Source organism: Triticum urartu, chromosome 4 (genome assembly GCF_003073215.2).
Source record: "Triticum urartu cultivar G1812 chromosome 4, Tu2.1, whole genome shotgun sequence".
In the NCBI taxonomy this organism is placed as follows: Eukaryota; Viridiplantae; Streptophyta; class Magnoliopsida; order Poales; family Poaceae; genus Triticum; species Triticum urartu.
In genome coordinates this window covers 183,644,222-183,663,739 of record NC_053025.1, presented here as the reverse complement: position 1 = coordinate 183,663,739, position 19,518 = coordinate 183,644,222, and positions in this window count along the sequence as shown.

The window sequence follows — 19,518 nt, the reverse complement described above, 5'->3', positions numbered from 1 at the left end:
TATCATAGACTCAGGGGGGGTCTACCTGGGCCCACCCAGGAGTCAAACTGGGTCAAACTCGCCGGTGACTCGACGCCGGCAAGGCCCGAGACGGTGGACGGAGCGAGCGGAGCGAAGCGAATCGATGAACGGCGTCCGACGGGTACCGAGGTTGAAGACGATCCGATGGCAGCGATGCAGGGCCTCCGGCGATGCGTGGCTCAGTGGGGAGGGCGAGGGCGTCGCGGCGGAGCTTCTGGACAGGTCAGAGAGGCGAGGGGGTGACGGAGAGCGCGACTACGGCGGTGAGACGGCGACGAGCTCGTCGGCCATGGTGCGGGAGAGGGTGAGGGAGACGAGGGGAGAGTGAGTGAGGATGAGAGGGGGACGTGGGGGTCGCGTGGCACCCCTAGGCGTCTCCAGGCATCGGCGGAAGTAGGAGGTGGCCGGCGTGTGGCCGCAGGCGCCGGCCACGCGCTCCGCGTCCTTCTGGCGCGAGGAGGACGACGACTGGCAGAGCCAGTAGGCTGGGCCGAGCCAGGTGGCTGGGCCAGCATAGGTAAGGCCCGGGTGGGCTTCCCTCTCTCTCTCTCTTTTTATTTGTTTCTGTTTTTCTAATTAACTGCAACTGTTGGGCTTTAAATAAAATACTAAAACGTTTCCAAAAATCCTGAAAATAATTGTGGGCTCTGTTTAGATTATTTCCAACAGCAAACATTTATTTCCAGGATTATTTGAGCATTTAAATTATTTTATAGCATTTAAATGCCCAAATTCAAATACTTATGATTTAATTCAATGACCTTCTGTTGACCTAGAAAATTGTGCACCAATTTTGCCAGAGGTTTTAACCCAAGACAAGGAGGGTGAACTTTTTAGAAGGGCATTTTAGGTTCATTGAAAATAATTTTAGCAAACCCTAGTTGTTTCTAGGGGGGTGTTGGGGGTTTCTGCTTTCCCCATTTCAAATTTAAGAGAAATTTAAACATGATGCACACTCTAATGCCTGAACTAGCTAGGGTGTGACAACTCATCCCCACTCAAAAGAATCTCATCCCGAGATTTAGGATCCTCCGGGAAGAAGGTGGGGTACTCAAGTCGAAGACGATCCTCCCTTTCCCAAGTGGCTTCTTTCTCGGAATGGTGTGACCATTGAACCTTGAGAAACTTGATATTCTGACGTCGAGTGGTACGCTCTGCCTGATCAAGGATACGAACGGGATATTCCCGATAGGAGAGGTTATCTTGTAGATCAAGCGTTTCGTGGTCCACTCCACGGATAGGATCCGCGAAGCAACGCCTGAGTTGTGAAACGTGGAAGACATTGTGAACTCTGGAAAGATGCGGAGGTAGTTCCAATTGGTAGGCAACTTCTCCTCGTTTGGCAAGAATGCGAAAGGGTCCAATGTAATGAGGGGCCAATTTGCCTTTGATACTGAAATGATGGGTTCCCTTTAACGGAGTAACCCGAAGGTAAGCCTTCTTGTCGACTTCATAAGTCATAGGCTTATGTTTACGATCATATTGACTCTTTTGACGAGATTGGGCTGTTTTCAATTTCTCACGAATAATGCGAACCTGCTCTTCTGCTTCCTGAATCATATCCGGGCCAAAGAGTTGTCTTTCCCCGGTTTCTGACCTGTTAAGAGGCGTTCGACATTTTCGTCCATAGAGAACTTCGAAAGGAGCCTTGCCCAAGCTGGCTTGATAACTATTGTTATAAGCAAACTCCGCGAATGGAAGGCATTTCTCCCAACTCATTCCGAACGAGATGACAGAATCTCGGAGCATATCTTCCAGAATTTGATTGACTCGCTCTACTTGACCACTTGATTGAGGATGGAAGGCAGTACTAAAAGAGAGACGAGTTCCCATAGCATTTTGGAAACTTTCCCAAAATCGAGAGGTGAAGAGACTCCCACGGTCTGAGTTAATTTCCAATGGAACACCATGAAGAGACACTATTCAGGAGATGTATAAATCGGCTAGCTGGCTAGCGGTGATACTCTCACGAACAGGTAGAAAGTGGGCTACTTTGGAAAGACGGTCGATCACGACGAAGATGGCATTATTCCCTCTCTTGGTCCTGGGAAACCCAGTGATGAAATCCATACTGATTTTATCCCATTTCCATTCGGGAATAGCCAAAGGTTCAAGAGTGCCAGCAGGCCGTTGATGCTCTGCTTTAACACGACGACAAACGTCACAATTAGCAATGTATTGAGCGATTTCTCTCTTCATCCTAGTCCACCAAAACCTCTGGCGTAGGTCTTGATACATTTTAGTACTACCGGGATGAATGGTGAGAGGGGATTCATGAGCTTCCTTAAGGATCAACTGGCGCAGATGTTGTTTCTTGGGAACCACCAAACGATTCTCGAAGAAGACAGCACCTCGCTCATCCATGGAGAAACATTTAGCAACTCCGCTAGCGATGTTTTCCTTAATCCGGGATATGCCCTTATCATACCGTTGGGCGGTTATGATTTGATCCATAAGGGTAGGTTTCGCCACCAGGGTGGATAGGAATCCTCGAGGAGCAATGTGAAGGTTAAGCTTACGGAATTCCTCATGGAGAGGTGGTTGACTCTGTTGTAACATCAGGTTGTTACAATAGGATTTACGGCTTAGTGCATCAGCCATGACATTGGCTTTGCCCGGGGTGTAAGTTATTCCTAAGTTGTAATCCGAGATCAACTCAACCAAACGTCTTTGCCTGAGATTCAAGTCTGGTTGGGTGAAGATATATTTCAAACTTTGGTGATCGGTGAAGATCTCGCAACGATTACCGAGGAGGTAATGTCGCCAGGTTTTAAGTGCATGGACTACAGGTGCAAGCTCTAGATCATGTGTGGGATAATTTTCCTCATGTGGGTGTAATTGCCGTGAAGCATAGGCAATTACCTGACGATCTTGCATGAGTATGCAACCTAGTCCTTGTCGCGAGGCGTCGCAATAGATAATAAAGTCCTTGGAGAAATCTGGTGGTCCCAGTACGGGAGCAGATGTCAGGCGTCTTTTCAGTTCCTGAAAGCTGAACTCGCACTGTGGAGTCCACTCGAACTTTTTATCTTTCTTGAGGAGTTCAGTTATAGGTTTAGCAACCTTGGAGAAATTCTCGACGAAGCGGCGGCAATAGCTCACTAAGCCAAGGAAACTCCGAACTTGCTTGATCGTATTAGGTGGAGTCCAATCAAGGACGGCTTGAACTCGCTCTGGATTGACAGCAATACCCTTGCCAGAGATTACATGGCCTAGATAGGTCACTTCTAGCAACCAAAATTCACACTTGGAGAATTTGGCATAAAGGCGATGCTCTCGAAGTTTCATCAATACCAGCCTTAGATGTTCGGCATGTTCCTTTTCATTCTTGGAGTAGATGAGTATGTCATCGAGGTATACCACGACGAATTTATCCAAGTACTCCATGAAAACCGAGTTCATTAACCGAGAGAAGGTAGCTGGGGCATTGGTTAAACCGAAGGACATGACGGTGTACTCGTATTGGCCATAACGAGTAACAAAGGCCATTTTGGGAATGTCCCCGTTTCTGATTTTGATTTGATGGTAGCCCAACCTCAAATCCATCTTGGAAAAGACTGAGGATCTAGCGAGCTGATCATACAGATCGTTAATCCTAGGAAGCGGGTATTTGTTCTTGATGGTGACCAGGTTGACAGGGCGGTAGTCCACAACCATTCGATCCGTTCCATCCTTCTTCTTGACGAAGAGGACGGGGCAAGCCCAAGGAGAGGAACTAGGACGGATGAAACCCTTTTTCAAGGACTCATCGAGTTGGTTCTTAAGCTCGGCTAGTTCTAAGGGTGCCATCTTGTAGGGTCTTCTAGAAATTGGCACGGTTCCTGGAACAAGGTCTATCACAAACTCGACATCCCTGACAGGTGGAACACCTGGCAGTTCTTTCTGGAAAGACATCCGAAAGTCTCGGACTACCGGAATCCTCAAGGTCTGGAAGGGGGTTGGCATTTAGGGAGTAAAGCTGGCGCTTGGCCACTCGAGTTAAGACATTGACTGTCTTGCCCGATGGGTGAGTAAGCTGAACGGTTCTAGTGGCACAATCAATCTTAGCGTAATGAGCTGACATCCAGTCCATACCCAAGATGATGTTTATGTCTGGGACTTGAGAGCTATCAAGGATGCAAGGAAGACAAGTCTATCGACAAGAATTTCGTTCCCATGACTTACTCTAGAAGTTTGCCATTTGGAACCCGGAGTTTGAATTACCATGGAAGTGGGCATGTCACAGAATGTCGTGTTATGCAATCGAGCATAGCTCTCGGATATGAATGAATGAGATGCTCCAGTATCGAAAAGAACAGATGCCGGATGGCAGTTAACAAGGAGCGTACCAAGGACGACGTTGGGATCCTCATGAGCCTCCTCGGCTGAAACATAGTTGACATGGCCACGTGCAGTGGTGGCCGGCTTGGCGTAGAATGTTTTTCCCGCGGGCTTACCACGGCCAACGGACTTTCCAGTTTGATTGGGGTTGTTGTTCTGGGGACACTCTCGGCTATAGTGACCCGGCTCTCCACACTTAAAGCATGTCACCACATTGGGGCGTGGAGCAGCATTAGCAGCGGGGCCACCATAGGGCTTGGGCGGTGCAAATTGCTGGTTGGGACGAGGCGCCTCAAAGGATGGCCTCGGGATGAACCTGGGTGGCAGTGCCGTGCTTGGGATCCACACCCGGCGCTTCTGAGCTCCAGAGCCGGATGAAGAGCCAAAGTCACGGGAGTGCTTGCGTGAAGCGTCATAATCAGTCTGGCCTGTCTCAGCACTGATGGCTTTATTGACCAACTTCTGAAAGGAGGTGCACTCGTGCAGACGAAGATCGCGGCGAAGCTCAGGGCTAAGTCCCTTGCGGAACCTTGCTTGCTTCTTAGCGTCAGTAGATACCTCTTCGGGAGCATAGCGTGCCAGATTTCCAAATTCACGACTATAAGCATCCACAGTCAGTCTTCCTTGGGTGAAGTTGCAGAACTCCTCCCTCTTGCGATCCATGAGACCTTCCGGAATGTGATGCTCGCGGAAAGCCTCACTGAACTCAGCCCAAGTAGTAACTTGGCCGACCGGGCGCATAGCTTCGAAGTTTTCCCACCAAAGGCTAGCAGGGCCTTCGAGGTGATAGGCAGCATAGGTAACCTTGTCGGCTTCGGCTACGTTGGCAGAACGTAGCTTGTGAGTGATGCTGCGAAGCCAGTCATCCGCGTCGAGGGGTTCGACGGAATGGTTAAACTTTGGTGGGTACAGCTTGATAAAGTCATTGATTGACACCAAGTCATTTCGTGGGTGGCGTGCAGTGTTCTGCTCAATCCGCTCTAGCAGGCGGTTAGTCTCACGCTTGTTTCTTTCCGCCTCCAGCATTACTTCGGCCAGAGAAGGCGGGTGAGGCAGATTTTCACCCCTAGCTGCACTGGCTTCCCCCTGCTCCGAGGCAGCAGGGTTGCTGCGGGTGTTGACCATCCTAGGAGAAAACAAGACAATGGTTTAGATAAGGATGGCTCAAACTTAGCAAGGAAGTGCAGAATGTAATGGATAACACGGAATGCAGAGATGTTCATCCGTATGTCATGGTAATATAAAACTGCCATATATATACCAACGGTCATACACATCATACATAGTTTAGTACAAGCCCAGGCTACAGTACAACTATGATGAAAGACGTTACATCTCATCGGAGGCATTCCAAGCTCCTATACATTATTTGTCTACACCTCCGGAATTGATTACACGCAAAGTCATATTCCACAAGTCACGCAGGACAGTGGAGATACAACTACTACAATACTAGTGGTACTACTACTAACTCAGACAGCTCCGTAGTAGTCCTCATAGAAGTCACCTCCATAGCCTGGAAGTTCAACGTGACATCCGGGAACAGACGGTCCTGAGGAGCCTGTGGACCATAGGGGCTAGGATGAGGTCTTGGACCAACAAACGGTGGCCTGCGGGGACCACGGGGTGGGGTGATGCCTCCCACATCACGCCAATCCACCATGTCTGGCAGAGCTGATCTCACAGGATACAGATCCCTTGTATCCATACATCCAGCTTGCACCGCAGGTGCAAACCGAGTCAATGTGGCCCAATGATCAGCACGGGTATTGAAAAGCTCCAGCCTCAAGGCCCGATTCTCTCGGTCCTTATCTTCGAGCATCTCGGCAGTGGTACGAGTTAATGAGTCCTCCTGAGTGGAGTCAGCATAGATAGCCTGAAGATACCCTTGCGCTCCCGGAAGTGAAGCTGGCATGTAACGGAAGTCGGTGTTCCGAAGCAGGCCAGTCCGGACTCGCAAGATGGTCATCATGGAATAGGCAGCATCCTGCACAGCCATCTCAACAGTAACCCCGAGTCCATAGGAACAGTGAAGGGGCTCGGTAGATCCAGGATAAGAAGGAAATATCCTGACGGTGCAGAGATATTGGCTTTGATTAAAGTCGCGGAACTGCTCTTCGACGGTGTATTCGGGATACCAACGGTAGCCCGTCTCGATCATTACCCGGACTAACATAGCAGTATGACCGGGCACGTCGAGGCACCGGGTCAGGCGAACCACTTGGTTTTGAACACGGTTGGCCATCTGAAAGCACAACCACAATGCAAAGACATCAGAATTTCTAGGGAAAATTGGACAGCATAACAGCTGTAAATGCTCAGAAAAAGATTTGAGACATCCACAACAGTTCGCAATACCACTCAACAACATCATATCAAGATTCTGATCCAATTAGCAACATACTAAAATAGTAGAAACTGAACTGGGGCTTGTAGCATCAATCCTATAAGCTACTACGGATTAGTAACACGTGAACCTGATAGAAGGAGAGAGCCTAGTCCTTAACCCACGTTGAATGAGAAGAGAATGACTCAGATCAGAGGCATAGGGTAAAGGAGTAAAAGAGCCTTACGTTCCCTCCCACAATCAATTCCCCTACATATAACTAAAGCATTTCTAGACTCGACATCGACCAGTTTGGCTCAACGAACCTACAGGCAGTCCAGCTCTGATGCCAACGCTGTCAGGACCCCGATTCCAAGTCACATCGATCTAGCCGGTAACACCTCATATCACTTTGCGGCCTCACGCACGGTATCCCACGGGTGTCGCCTTACCATGGCCCGGGACCGTTTGCGCCTTTTGGCTCACGTATATGATAGTGTCGCTAGCATCCATATGACAGAGAACCCGGGCCGACATGGCTAGTCGTGAACCCAAAGCGGCACACCTATGGGGACAGGCATACATGAATCACATCGAGCATGTCGGTCATCAGCGTTGAATCCGGGCTGTAGCACTGGGCTAACAGGACTCCGGGAACCCGGGCTGTAGCAGGCTAGGCAGGACTCCGGAAGTCACCGTGTGACATTTCCCCGAAGGGACAGACATAGGGACGAAGTGAAACACATGCCGGCCAGTCAAGTGTCCTGAACAGTAGTGCTGGGCTAGCAGGACTCCGGTGAACCGGGCTGTAGCGGACTACTATGGCTTGAGGAACACTAGACTACATTTCCCCATAAGAAAGGCTGTCAAGGATAAACAACTAGATTGTCGGATCCCACTCATACCAAGCATTTCAATCATACACACAATATGCCCGATATGAGTACATACAACATGGCATCACATAAAACTCTACAACTCAAGTACTTTATTTAAAGGCTCCAGGGAGCCATACATAACATGTTCATACAGATAGGGGTCACATGGCCCAACACTCAAGTCATACAAACATACAAGCACATTCGGAAGCAACTAGTCTGAGTACAGACTCTAGAAAGAAAGAAGGCTTCTCGAAGCCTGTCTATCTACATAGGGCTCTCCATGGCCAGGATCACCACCTGGGTGGCTAGTCACTCGTCGACGTCAAGGTCTACGTAGAACCCATCGGAGGGGGCGGTGTTGTTGTCTGAAAACAGTAATTAAGCAAACATGAGTACAAAGGTACTCAGCAAGTCTTACATCAGAACCTACTATACATGCTTATCCTCAAGAAGGTGGTGGGGTTAATGCAGCAAGCCAGCTTTGACTCTTGGCTAAGCTATCCTACGGAACTTCACCAGTAAAATAGTTTTCGCACACGAGTTCACTACTCACCAACACAATACTCCACCGGGGATCCTCCCTCGTCATCCTACGAGAGGGCCATCCTCGGTACTCACACTTATCTTGTGTCTTTTATTAGTACCCATTAACTTGTCTATGAACTGTATAGGCAACCAAGTAGTCCTTTACCGCGGACGCGGCTATTCGAATAGTTTTATACCCTGCAGGGGTGTACTTCTTCATACACGCTTTCACCACTTACTGCCGTTTACATGACATGTACTCGGCAACCTTCAAGCGGAAGCCCAGCGAGGGTGTCGGCCACGGCCTACCTAAACACTTAAGTCTCTAGTCTAGGTTTATCGCCTATCCAAGTTCCATCCGCAGGGAGTCCGGCCGAGGTTTCCACATGCGGCCCCGAACGATGTGAACAGGGATCCCGAGACACCAAACGGGTGACTCGGTACACCGTGCCACGGTGTATCTACCGCAACATAGCCCAGCCCTAGGGTCAGCGCTACGCACGGCCGCCAACACATAACCTACAAACACCAGAAACTATTTGCAACTCCTGGACAGAGTACTAGGGTGGTTAAGAAGCCGAGAGGGTCAATTAAGGATCCCAATGCATGGTAGTAGCTAAATCTTAAATCACACATACAGATCTCAGTTCTTAGGGACGGCCTCAATGAAACAACCCACCATGTACTCCTACATGGCCTCTCATCGATACCTTTACCAAAACATGTTCAACACATCCCTCACATTACCGGCATAAGCATTTCACTCTGGCCCATCACCCAGATGAACCAGACCTGACACAACTCTTAGCATAGCAGGCACAGCAAGGTAGGAATCACATGCATGGCTCAATCAACTCCTACACATGCTAGTGGGTTTCATCTAGTTACTGTGGCAATGACAGGTCATGCAGAGGAAAAGGGTTCAACTATCGTAGCACACAGCAGTTTGAATCGTGTTGTCTTAATGCAGTAAACAAGAGCAGAAGCGAGAACATGGGTTTGTATCAGAATGATCAATGGTTGCTTGCCTGATGGAGTGGTAGTGGGATACTGCCCTTCATTTGGATACTCGTGAATATCCTCAGAGGCAGAACCTACCACGAAGAACACATCGGAACACAATCAACACATGACGATATGCAACAATATGATGCATGCTATGACATGGCAATATGAATGTGTCTTGGCCGAATGCAAGCTATAACAGAAAGGAATGAACTCATTTGATTCAAAGATTCAAATATTAGCTCATTAAACATGGCCTTAATAGTGCATTTCCTTATTCTGCTTAAACAGCAAGGTAAACTTGTTTTGTCATGCATGAAACCATTACAGATGGATAGATTGAATTTTTCTGATAATTTTTCATATATAAATCTTTGCATTTGGGGCTATGGTTGATTTTCTATGATTTTTAGAAGTTTTAACTATTTTCTGGAAATTCCTGAATAAAAATAAATCCAGAAAATGCATTACTGCATCAGCATTGCGTCATGCTGACCTCAGTAGGTCAAAGGCGCCAGCCCAGGTCAAACCTGACTGGTGGGCCCCTTCTGTCAGCCTCTCAGCTAATTAACAGGATTAGATTAACTCTAATTAGCTGTCAGTGGAGCCTGGGCCCACATGTCAGTGACTGATTTAATTAAAATTAATTAAAACTAATCCTAAATTAGTTAGCAGACCGGCCCCACCTGTCATAGACTCAGGGGGGGTCTACCTGGGCCCACTCAGGAGTCAAACTAGGTCAAACTCACCGGCGACTCGACGCCGGCGAGGCCCGAGACGGTGGCGCAGCTCGGAAAACGCCCACAGGGCACGGGCGAGGCCGTTCTTGGGCTCGTTGGAGAGCTCTTGCAGTCGCGCAGCTAGTGGTGGTGGAAGCGGGGCCTACGGTGGCCGGAGACGACGACGGCGAGCTCCAAGGCGGCAGCCGGAGTTCGGCCATGTGCGGGGAGTGGGCTGTGGCGTGCAAACACGGAAACTGAAGCACTAGTGAGGCACTACGCGATGCGGCAAGCACGTTGCATAGCATGGGATGACCAAATGGTCGCCGGAGCGACGCCGGCGACGAGCTCGAGCAGAGACGAGCTTCGGCCATGGTGGAACTATGGCCTAGAGGGTGCAAACGCGTGGGAAAGAAGAGGGGAAAGGCGGCAGAGCTCACAGGGAGGTCGATGAGCAGCTCAGTGGGCTCGGGGGAGACCGAAGCGAGGCGAATCGATGAACAGCGTCCGGCGGGTACCGAGGTTGAAGACGATCCGATGGCGGCAATGCAGGGCCTCCGGCGATGCGTGGCTCGGTGGGGAGGGCAAGGGCGTCGCGGCGGAGCTTCTGGACAGGTCAGAGAGGCGAGGGGGTGACGGAGAGCGCGACTACGGCGGTGAGACGGCGACAAGCTCGTCGGCCATGGTGCGGGAGAGGGTGAGGGAGACGAGGGGAGAGTGAGCGAGGATGAGAGGGGGACATGGGGGTCGCGTGGCACCCCTAGGCGTCTCCAGGCGTCGGCGGAAGCAGGAGGTGGCCGGCGTGTGGCCGCGGGCGCCGGCCACGCGCTCTGCGTCCTTCTGGCGCGAGGAGGACGACGACTGGCAGAGCCAGTAGGCTGGGCCGAGCCAGGTGGCTGGGCCAGCACAGGTAAGGCCCAGGTGGGCTTCCCTCTCTCTCTCTCTTTATTTGTTTCTGTTTTTCTAATTAACTGCAATTGTTGGGCTTTAAATAAAATACTAAAACGTTTCCAAAAATCCTGAAAATAATTGTGGGCTCTGTTTAGATTATTTCCAACAGCAAACATTTATTTCCAGGATTATTTGAGCATTTAAATTATTTTATAGCATTTAAATGCCCAAATTCAAATACTTATGATTTAATTCAATGACCTTCTGTTGACCTAGAAAATTGTGCACCAATTTTGCCAGAGGTTTTAACCCAAGACAAGGAGGGTGAACTTTTTAGAAGGGCATTTCAGGTTCATTGAAAATAATTTTAGTAAACCCTAGTTGTTTCCAGGGGGTGTTGGGGGTTTTTGCTTTCCCCATTTCAAATTTAAGAGAAATTTAAACATGATGCACACTCTAATGCCTGAACTAGCTAGGGTGTGACATGGCCTCAGGCCAAACCCTCCGGTTGGGTGGCTTTATCACAACCGCCCGTTCGGCCGGTGAGCCAACGACAACTTCTCGGGTCATCAACAATTGCCTCTGAATTGACTCTGAATAATCCAAACAGATCGATCCAACGGAATTATCGTCCTGGAACGAACTCCTGGATCGCATTGCCGCCTTGGGGATCACTACAGACTATGGTCGGATTGGGCTTAAAGCCGATTAGAGAGAAATCAAATCTCCATCGATCACCCATCAAATAGCGGTAGTGGAGGAGCAAAACACAACTCTCCCTCTATACTGAGGACGAACTATGTTCGGATCTCCAGGCTCGAACAGCCGGATACCTGTCCACGGAACAACATGCCTTGTCCTCCGAACTTGGATTCAGACCATAGACCTGAAAAATCGGTCGATCTCCCGGAGCCCGAACTATTAAGCTCGGAAATTTCTCAAACTCCGGATCCCAAATTGGGCCAGGGTTCAGATTTAAATCCACCCACCCACCCAGATATACGTGATCTAACATACCTACTGCAGCAGTCTCAGGAAATAGTCCATCACTTTTGGGCCAGATTCCTCCTTGTCAAGAACAAGATCAAAGATTGCCACGACGAAGATGCGATCTCAATATTCCGCAGTAATTGTACGGACGAAGGAATCCTCAACGCTATCAACCGCCGTCACGTATTACACTTCGCCGACTTGGCAACCATAGTACAGAAGTATTGCGCAATGGAAAGCGCCTGGAAAACTCAGGCAGCTCATTGGGAACCGCTAGCTCCCACTCAACCTTTCGTCCAGACAAAAAGGATGCACCCTCACGGGGCGCCCGACATAGCAGTAAAGAAATCCAAACCCATTACGGGGTGTGGAACCGTTATGGAGGGATGACTCGATAGTCCGTGCAAAATACACACAACACCAGATACCATACCTACCCATAGCCTTAGAGCATGTTGGATACTCTGGCAAGTGGCCAAGAGTGGCGAGGATATCCTCACCAAAAATACCCCAGAACAACTCCCCCTGGAACACGATGACCGCAGAGTATTGACGGTCTTTGAGACATTCGCTTCAAACAATCGGTGCAAGAGCGCACTCCGCGACCTCGCCGAAGTCTGTCAAGTCGCAACAATAAATCCTTGGAATGACATGGCCATAACTTTCAATGCCAGTGACGAACCAAAAATCCGGTCAGTCCGGGCACCAGCCGCATTGGTCCTTAATCCAATTCTGGACGGCTCTCGACTCACCAAGGTGCTCATGGACGGCAACAGCGGATTAAACCTCATCTACAATGATACACTCAGGAAAATGGAAATAGACAGGAGCCATATCGAGTAAAGTAGCACGACCTTCCGAGGAATTATTCCCAGTCAGGAGGCACGATGCGCGGGAAAAATCACACTTCACGTGGTATTCGGCATGGCGGAGAACTATCGGTCCGAAGAGATAACCTTCCAAGTGGCCCCTTTCAACAGTGGATACCACGCCCTGTTGGGGCGAGATGCATTCACACGCTTTCAAGCCATACCTCATTACGGGTATATGAAGCTCAAAATGTCCGGGCCCAACGGTATTATCACTCTCGCTAGTGATCCGGATATAGCCCTCCATACCAAAAACAAAATAGCCACCCTGGCCCTTGAGGCACTCGCTGAGGCCCTTGAGGCCGAAGAGTTAACTGCACTGCGCTCAACGGTGGATAGGGACGACGTAATCCTCGAAAAGCACTCCATATCCACCTCCTTCAAACCAGCAGATGAAATAGTCAAATTTCAAGTCCACTCGACGGACCCAAAGAAGACAGCCTCCATCGGTGCACAGCTGGACCCGACAGTGGACACCGCACTACGAGCGTTCCTACGCGAGAACTGGGACATATTCGCCTGGCACCCTTCTGATATGCCATGAATCTCACGCAGGTTAGTTGAGCAGAACCTCAATAAATTGAAGGGATACAAGCCAGCTAAGCAAACACTGCGGCGCTTTTCCGAACCCAAACAACATGCTACGGGGAGGAGCTAGCCAAGTTAATTGAGGCCGAATTCATCAGAGAAATAAAACATCGGGACTAGCTAGCAAACTTGGTGATGGTGCCAAAGAAGGATAAATCATGGCGCTTGTGCGTTGATTTCAAAAGACCTCAACAAAGCTTGCCCTAAGGATCCATTCCCCTCCCCCGCATGAATCAAATTATTGATGTCACTGCAGGACACAACTCACTGTGTTTCCTTGACGCGTATTCCGGATACCATCAAATTAAAATGAAGGAACCCGACCAAGCTGCAACGACATTTATTACCCCGTACGGGCCTTTCTACTTCAACACTATGCCCTTTGGGCTCAAAAATGCCGGCACCACCTACCAACGCATGATTCAAACATGCCTGGAGAAACAAATCGGCAAGATAGTTGAAGCATATGTGGACGACATCGTCATCAAGACTAAGCACGTCGAGTCATTAATAGATGACTTACATCTCACATTCGACAATTGCCGGACATATGACATTAAGCTCAATCCAGAAAAATGTGTTTTTGGCGTCCCCTCTAGAAAACTACCGGGCTTCATTGTTTCCAGTAGAGGAATTGAGGCAAATCCAACCAAAATCCGAGTTCTATCACAATTGGCTACACCAACAGACCTTAAAAAGCTCCAAAAACTAGCTGGATGCGTGGTAGCTTTGAGTCGCATTATCTCCAGACTAGGAGAAAAAGCATTGCCACTTTATCGACTTCTCCGACGGACCGATCACTTCGAGTGGACAGATGCAGCAACGGCCGGATTGGAAGAAATAAAGGCTCTTTTAGCAAGCAACCCAATCCTAGCCGCGCCAAGCATGAGCGAACCATTGTTATTATAAATATCTGCAACACACCAGGTGATGAGCACAGTACTTGTCGTCGAATGAGAGGAGGACGGACACAAATTCCCGCTCTAGAAGCCGGTGTACTACGTATCCACTATCCTAACTCCATGCAAATCCTGATACCCTCATTATCAAAAGATAGCATACGCGGTCTTCATGGCATCCCGGAATCTACGACACTATTTCCAAGAGTGCTCGATCGCGGTGGCTTCCGAAGTTCCAGTGAACGACATAATAAACAATCGCGACGCAACGGACCGGATTGCCAAGTGGGCCATTGAGCTCCTCCCATTCGATATAACATATAAGCCACGCCGGGCCATCAGATCCCAAGTACTGGCAGACTTCGTCGCCGAATGGACAGAAGCCGAACTCCCCAAAGAGTACGGCACATATTCCAACTGAGTCATGCACTTCGATGGTTCCAAAATGCTGGCGGGCTTAGGGGTGGGCGTTGTCTTAACATCCCCCACTGGAGATATAGTTCAGTATGTACACCAAATATTATACACAGACTCCAACAATGCAGCCGAATACGAGGCCTTATTGCATGGTGTTCGGATGGCTGTCTCCATGGGCATACAATGCCTGGAAGTGCGCGGGGACTCGAACCTCACGATATCTCAAATAAATGGAGATTTTGATGCCAAGGATCCGAAGATGGCGGCCTACCGTGACGCCGTTCTCAAATGTCGGCTCGGTTCGAGGGGCTCGAGTTTCACCATGTGGATCAAGAAAGTAATCAAGCGGCGGATGTCCTTGCTCGCATCGGCGCTAGGCGCGACCCCGTCCCACCTAACATCTTTTTGGAAAGGCTTTTCAAGCCATCCGTGGTGTGGCAAGGGGAGAGCGGCAACGTCATTCCGGATCTGACCATAACCCCAGACTCCGAACATACCGATATCATCGGAGGCTCAGCCACCGAAATAACACCGTCGGCCCATCTTATCATGGCAGACATTTCCCCATGGACCGAACCCTTCTTGGCCTACCTCAATAGGCGAGATCTCCCTAAGGATCAGAATGAGGCTCGCTGCACTGTTCGGCGTTCGAAAGCCTATAAAGTCCACGAAGGAGAACTCTACGAGAAAAGCGCTACTGTTGTACTTCAACGATGTAACTTCGAGGAAGAGGGGCGGCAGCTCTTGGCTGTAATTCATGCCGGTCTTGGTGGTCACCACGCCGCATCTTGGGCCCTTGTAAGCAAGGCCTTCCGTACAGGTTTCTACTGGCCGACGGCTTGAGCAGATGCACAGGACCTTGTCTAGCGTTCTGTCGGATGCCAACTTTTCGCCAACCAAAGCCATATGCCACCCACTGCTCTACAAACAATCCCCATCACTTGGCCTTTTGCGGTCTGGGGGCTTGACATGGTTGGACCCCTTAAATGAGGCAGCCATAAGAAAAATATCTGCTAGTCATGGTAGATAAGTTCACTAAGTGGATAGAGGCCAACCAGTTAAAATGGCTGAAGTTGGACCAGTGATAGACTTTATATCCGGTGTGGTGCACCATTACGGTGTCCCACACAACATCATCATAGACAATGGCTCTAATTTTACAGCCGATGAGGTGAAATCCTGGTATGCTAATCTAGGCATAAAGCTAGATTATGCCTCCATCTATCATCCGCAAACAAACGGTCAAGTTGAATGAGCCAATGGTCTTATTATGAGCGGCATCAAACCCAGACTAGTGCGGTCTTTGAAAGAATCAGACAAGCACTGGGTTGAGCAGCTCGACTCTGTACTCTGGGGGCTGCGGACCACGCCCAATCGCACTACCGGATATACACCTTTCTTCATGGTGTACGGCACAGAGGCTGTGTTACCCTGCGACATTATTCATGACTCACCTCGAGTGCGCATGTACAAAGAGAGAGAGGCCGAGCTTGATCAGCAGGCAGCTTAGATGCCCTAGAGGAGGAGAGTGACGTTCCAAAGCCCGTTCCGCATTTTATCAATAGTGGGCCCGCAGATATCAAAGCAGAGAAGTACGGGCCAAGACTTACAATTTTGGCGAACTCGTTCTACACTTGCCGGAGAAGAAAAAGGACAAACTCAATCCCAAGTGGGAGGGAACCTTCATCATTGACGAAGTTCTCATGGGAGGAGCGTACCGCCAGCGTGATGCATCAGACAACCGCCTAGAACCGAACCCCTGGAATGCGGCCAGACTCTGAATATTCTATGCCTAGCGCCGAACACTTCGTTTGCTTCCTCCTCCCTATTGTTTACATTATTTTTTATCCTCTCTTTTCGCCCTCTTTTCTTAGCCTTAAAGCTTTCATGCGGCTAAACCATACACCTATGACGTACATGTTCTCAAATGTGTACGTCCATTATACCTGGGGGCTTCTTGCACAAAAGTTTATTATTGTTATTTTTCGAGCATCAAGCTCATTACATATGCGTTTTTCCTCATATGTACCTTTTCTTCGCCATTATGTGCATCGATATGACTTAAGTTTGGCCAAGCTGGGTTGCCTGGCTCCTGTGCTTATGCCCTATGTACCCGTTAGTTCGGCTAGGGCAGAAAGGGAGCACCTCTGCGATTGTTACTGCCGGGTCATCCCGATGTGTACCTCAGACTGGGTGAAGCCGAAAGCTAGCGTTCTTTAGGGAATATTCGGTCGGCGGACTAAAGATGTTTTACATTTCTTCCACTATGACCCCCCAGATGTTACCTATACTACGATGTTTTCATTCACAGTTCGGACATGCATATTAACGCACGCACACCCAGGGAAAGGAACCCTTAACAGAGCTATTCTCTCTAGAAAATGTTTCTTACAATCACAATGTAATATAACATAGCTAGCCGGATACAACTTATCTTTTCAAGCAACTATGACCCCTACGCCTGGTTTCCACGCATACCCCGGTCTATTTTAGCGCTCGAGTATTCGGAAACAATCCGCACCTTCGGGTCTAGAGGTTGAAGCGAAAAGGTCGGCCATGACAATTGTTTTACAATTTGGCTAGGAACAAATATATTAAGGAAAGTACATAGTCACTTGGACTCAAAAACTTCCTCCTCTATGTCGTCCAAAAGACTATCTAGCTTACAATCCTGTTGGGAATACTTGGAAGCTACTTCTACTTGGTCATATACCAAATTAACGAGAATTTCTTTCCCATCTGACCCTAGCGGTCCGACCCGGGCCATATGATTCGGATCAAGCTTGGTATACCGTGTTTTTACCATGGCCCAGGCCTCTCGCGCACCTTCTCGGCAGGCTGATATCTTCCATAATCGAATACACCGCCGTGCCCCTTTGAACAGCTCCACGAGCTCCGCCATACCTCCTGGGGGAGAGGCGGATGGCCATAAAGCCTTGGCAACACTACGCATTGCCTGCCGAACTCGCTCGTGCATCTGGGACAGCTCTTGTAGCAGGTCGCCTTGAGATCCGGACATTTCTTCCTCAGGACGGCCAGTCAGCATACCTACAGACATAAATCTGTCAGTTCTAGACCTCGCCAAATTATAGGGAGGCATGTTTGAAAAGCATACTGATTATGCCACCTTGTAGGCTCCTATTCTCCTTGACGGCGTCAGCTAGTTGGGCTCGAACATCTTTTAGTTCTTTGCCGAGTTGGGTATGGGAATCCTGCAGCTTGTTCCTTTCATCCCTGACCCGCGTTAGCACACGTTCGCATGCCGCATGTTGCCTTTTGGCCTCTTGTTCACCAGCCTGGGCGTCCTTTAGTTTCTCTCTCAGTTGCTCTACTGATTCTGTTAGCAGAAACACAACAGTGTTAATATAACTGGTGTATGATTATACTTCTTTCCGCTAGGGAGAAACATTACCAGGTGGTGGCTCCTTGGATTTTTCCAATTCGGTCGTAGCCGCAGTTAGTTGAGCCTGACATTTTTCCAGCTCTTGAGACAGTAGGCTATTCTTCTCCATAAGTGTCTGATTATACAATGATCCTTAAATTAGTTGTATGACCTGCTTTAAGTCTCGGGGGCTACTGGTGTATGATTATAAAATCTACACTTACCCGCATATCATTTAGATGCTGGTCCGTCGCTCTGGCAAGTCCATCCCGAGCAGCTCGGATGTACGCATCGGCCGAGCTGAAGGCATCGAATGGCTCCTTTGAAAAGCCGGGGTCACGGAGAGCGGCCCTCCGACGACGATGATTCATGGCGCTCTCCACTTCAGAGTTCGTGACGGACATATCGTCTGAATCCTCTGAGGAAGGACAGTTCGGCGCCACTCTTGTGCCAGCCTCCATCCTTAGGGCAGGGTCTAGAACCTGACTAGTGGAGGCAGGACCGGCAGGATCCCTGGACATAGTCTGGCAGACACTTTTCTTGATAGAATGCGGCGAATGGCATCACGATTTGATGTGGCGATCAGGAGATGTATTTCCAAAAAGAAAGCCTTACCTCTTTGATGAAGGTTCTGCCGTATTGTCGTTTACCTTTCTCTTCGAAGACGTGCTCGGCATGGGCGCCACTCTCCTCGGGGATGCTTCTGGTACACATTCTGACGTCGAGCGCCTCCCCTTTGGAACACGAAATAGTGGGGTGGGTGAGGCATAATAAGGAAACTCTTTCAAAGAAGGTGTCTCTTAAGTTACTTACATGCGAAGTAGGGATGAGGCTGGGATAATCGGCAATGATAGGTACTTCTGTACCATCGTAGCTCGTCTGATAGAATACTCCATTCTCGAGCTCCACAAATATGTCCGGAACTTCTTCGAATCCAGGGTCAAGGTCCCGGTTGTGACCCTCCGGCTGGGGGCGGGGCTATGGATCCCCTCGGTAGCCTTCTGCCATTCCTGTTGTGAGTGGATATGTTACTATCCATCAAAAGTGATTCAGGGAGAGGAGTAAAATGGTGGGATTGGAGCTCACCCAGCTAGGAGGATTATACATGGAAAATTCATCTCGACATTGGAGAGGAGTGAACTCCTCCTTCTCCCCTTTGTATAGTTCAGCCAATATTTCGGCCAAAGCGGCGAGGGTTTTCGGACCCTTCGGACCACAGTTTGAGGCGTCATCTTCCCCATTATAGTGCCACAGGGGAAGCCCTCTGTATTGGAGTGGTTGGACCCCCCACACTATGGAGATCGCCATTACCTAGATTATTGATAATACGGACTGGGCGAGCGTCTTAATCTTGCCCATCAACTGACTGACTTCTGTGCTATCATCCTCCTCGAGGCTCCGAGGGCGCCAGCTGTGGCGTTTCTTCAACGGAGCACTCGAAAATTCGGGGAGACCCATTCGGACTGGGTCAAGAAGAGCGACATCATCAATATAGAACCATTCAGAAGGCCACTCTTCGGAAGCCTTCTTCGGCGTGCCGGACAGGTAACCGGTCCCGGCGATGCGTCATACCTCGGCTCCTCCCACTTCGAATATTGATCCCCCTTTATTACGAGGGACAAGGTAGAACAGTTTTCTCCATAATTCAAAATGGGCCTCATAGCCCAGGAGTAGCTCACATAGAG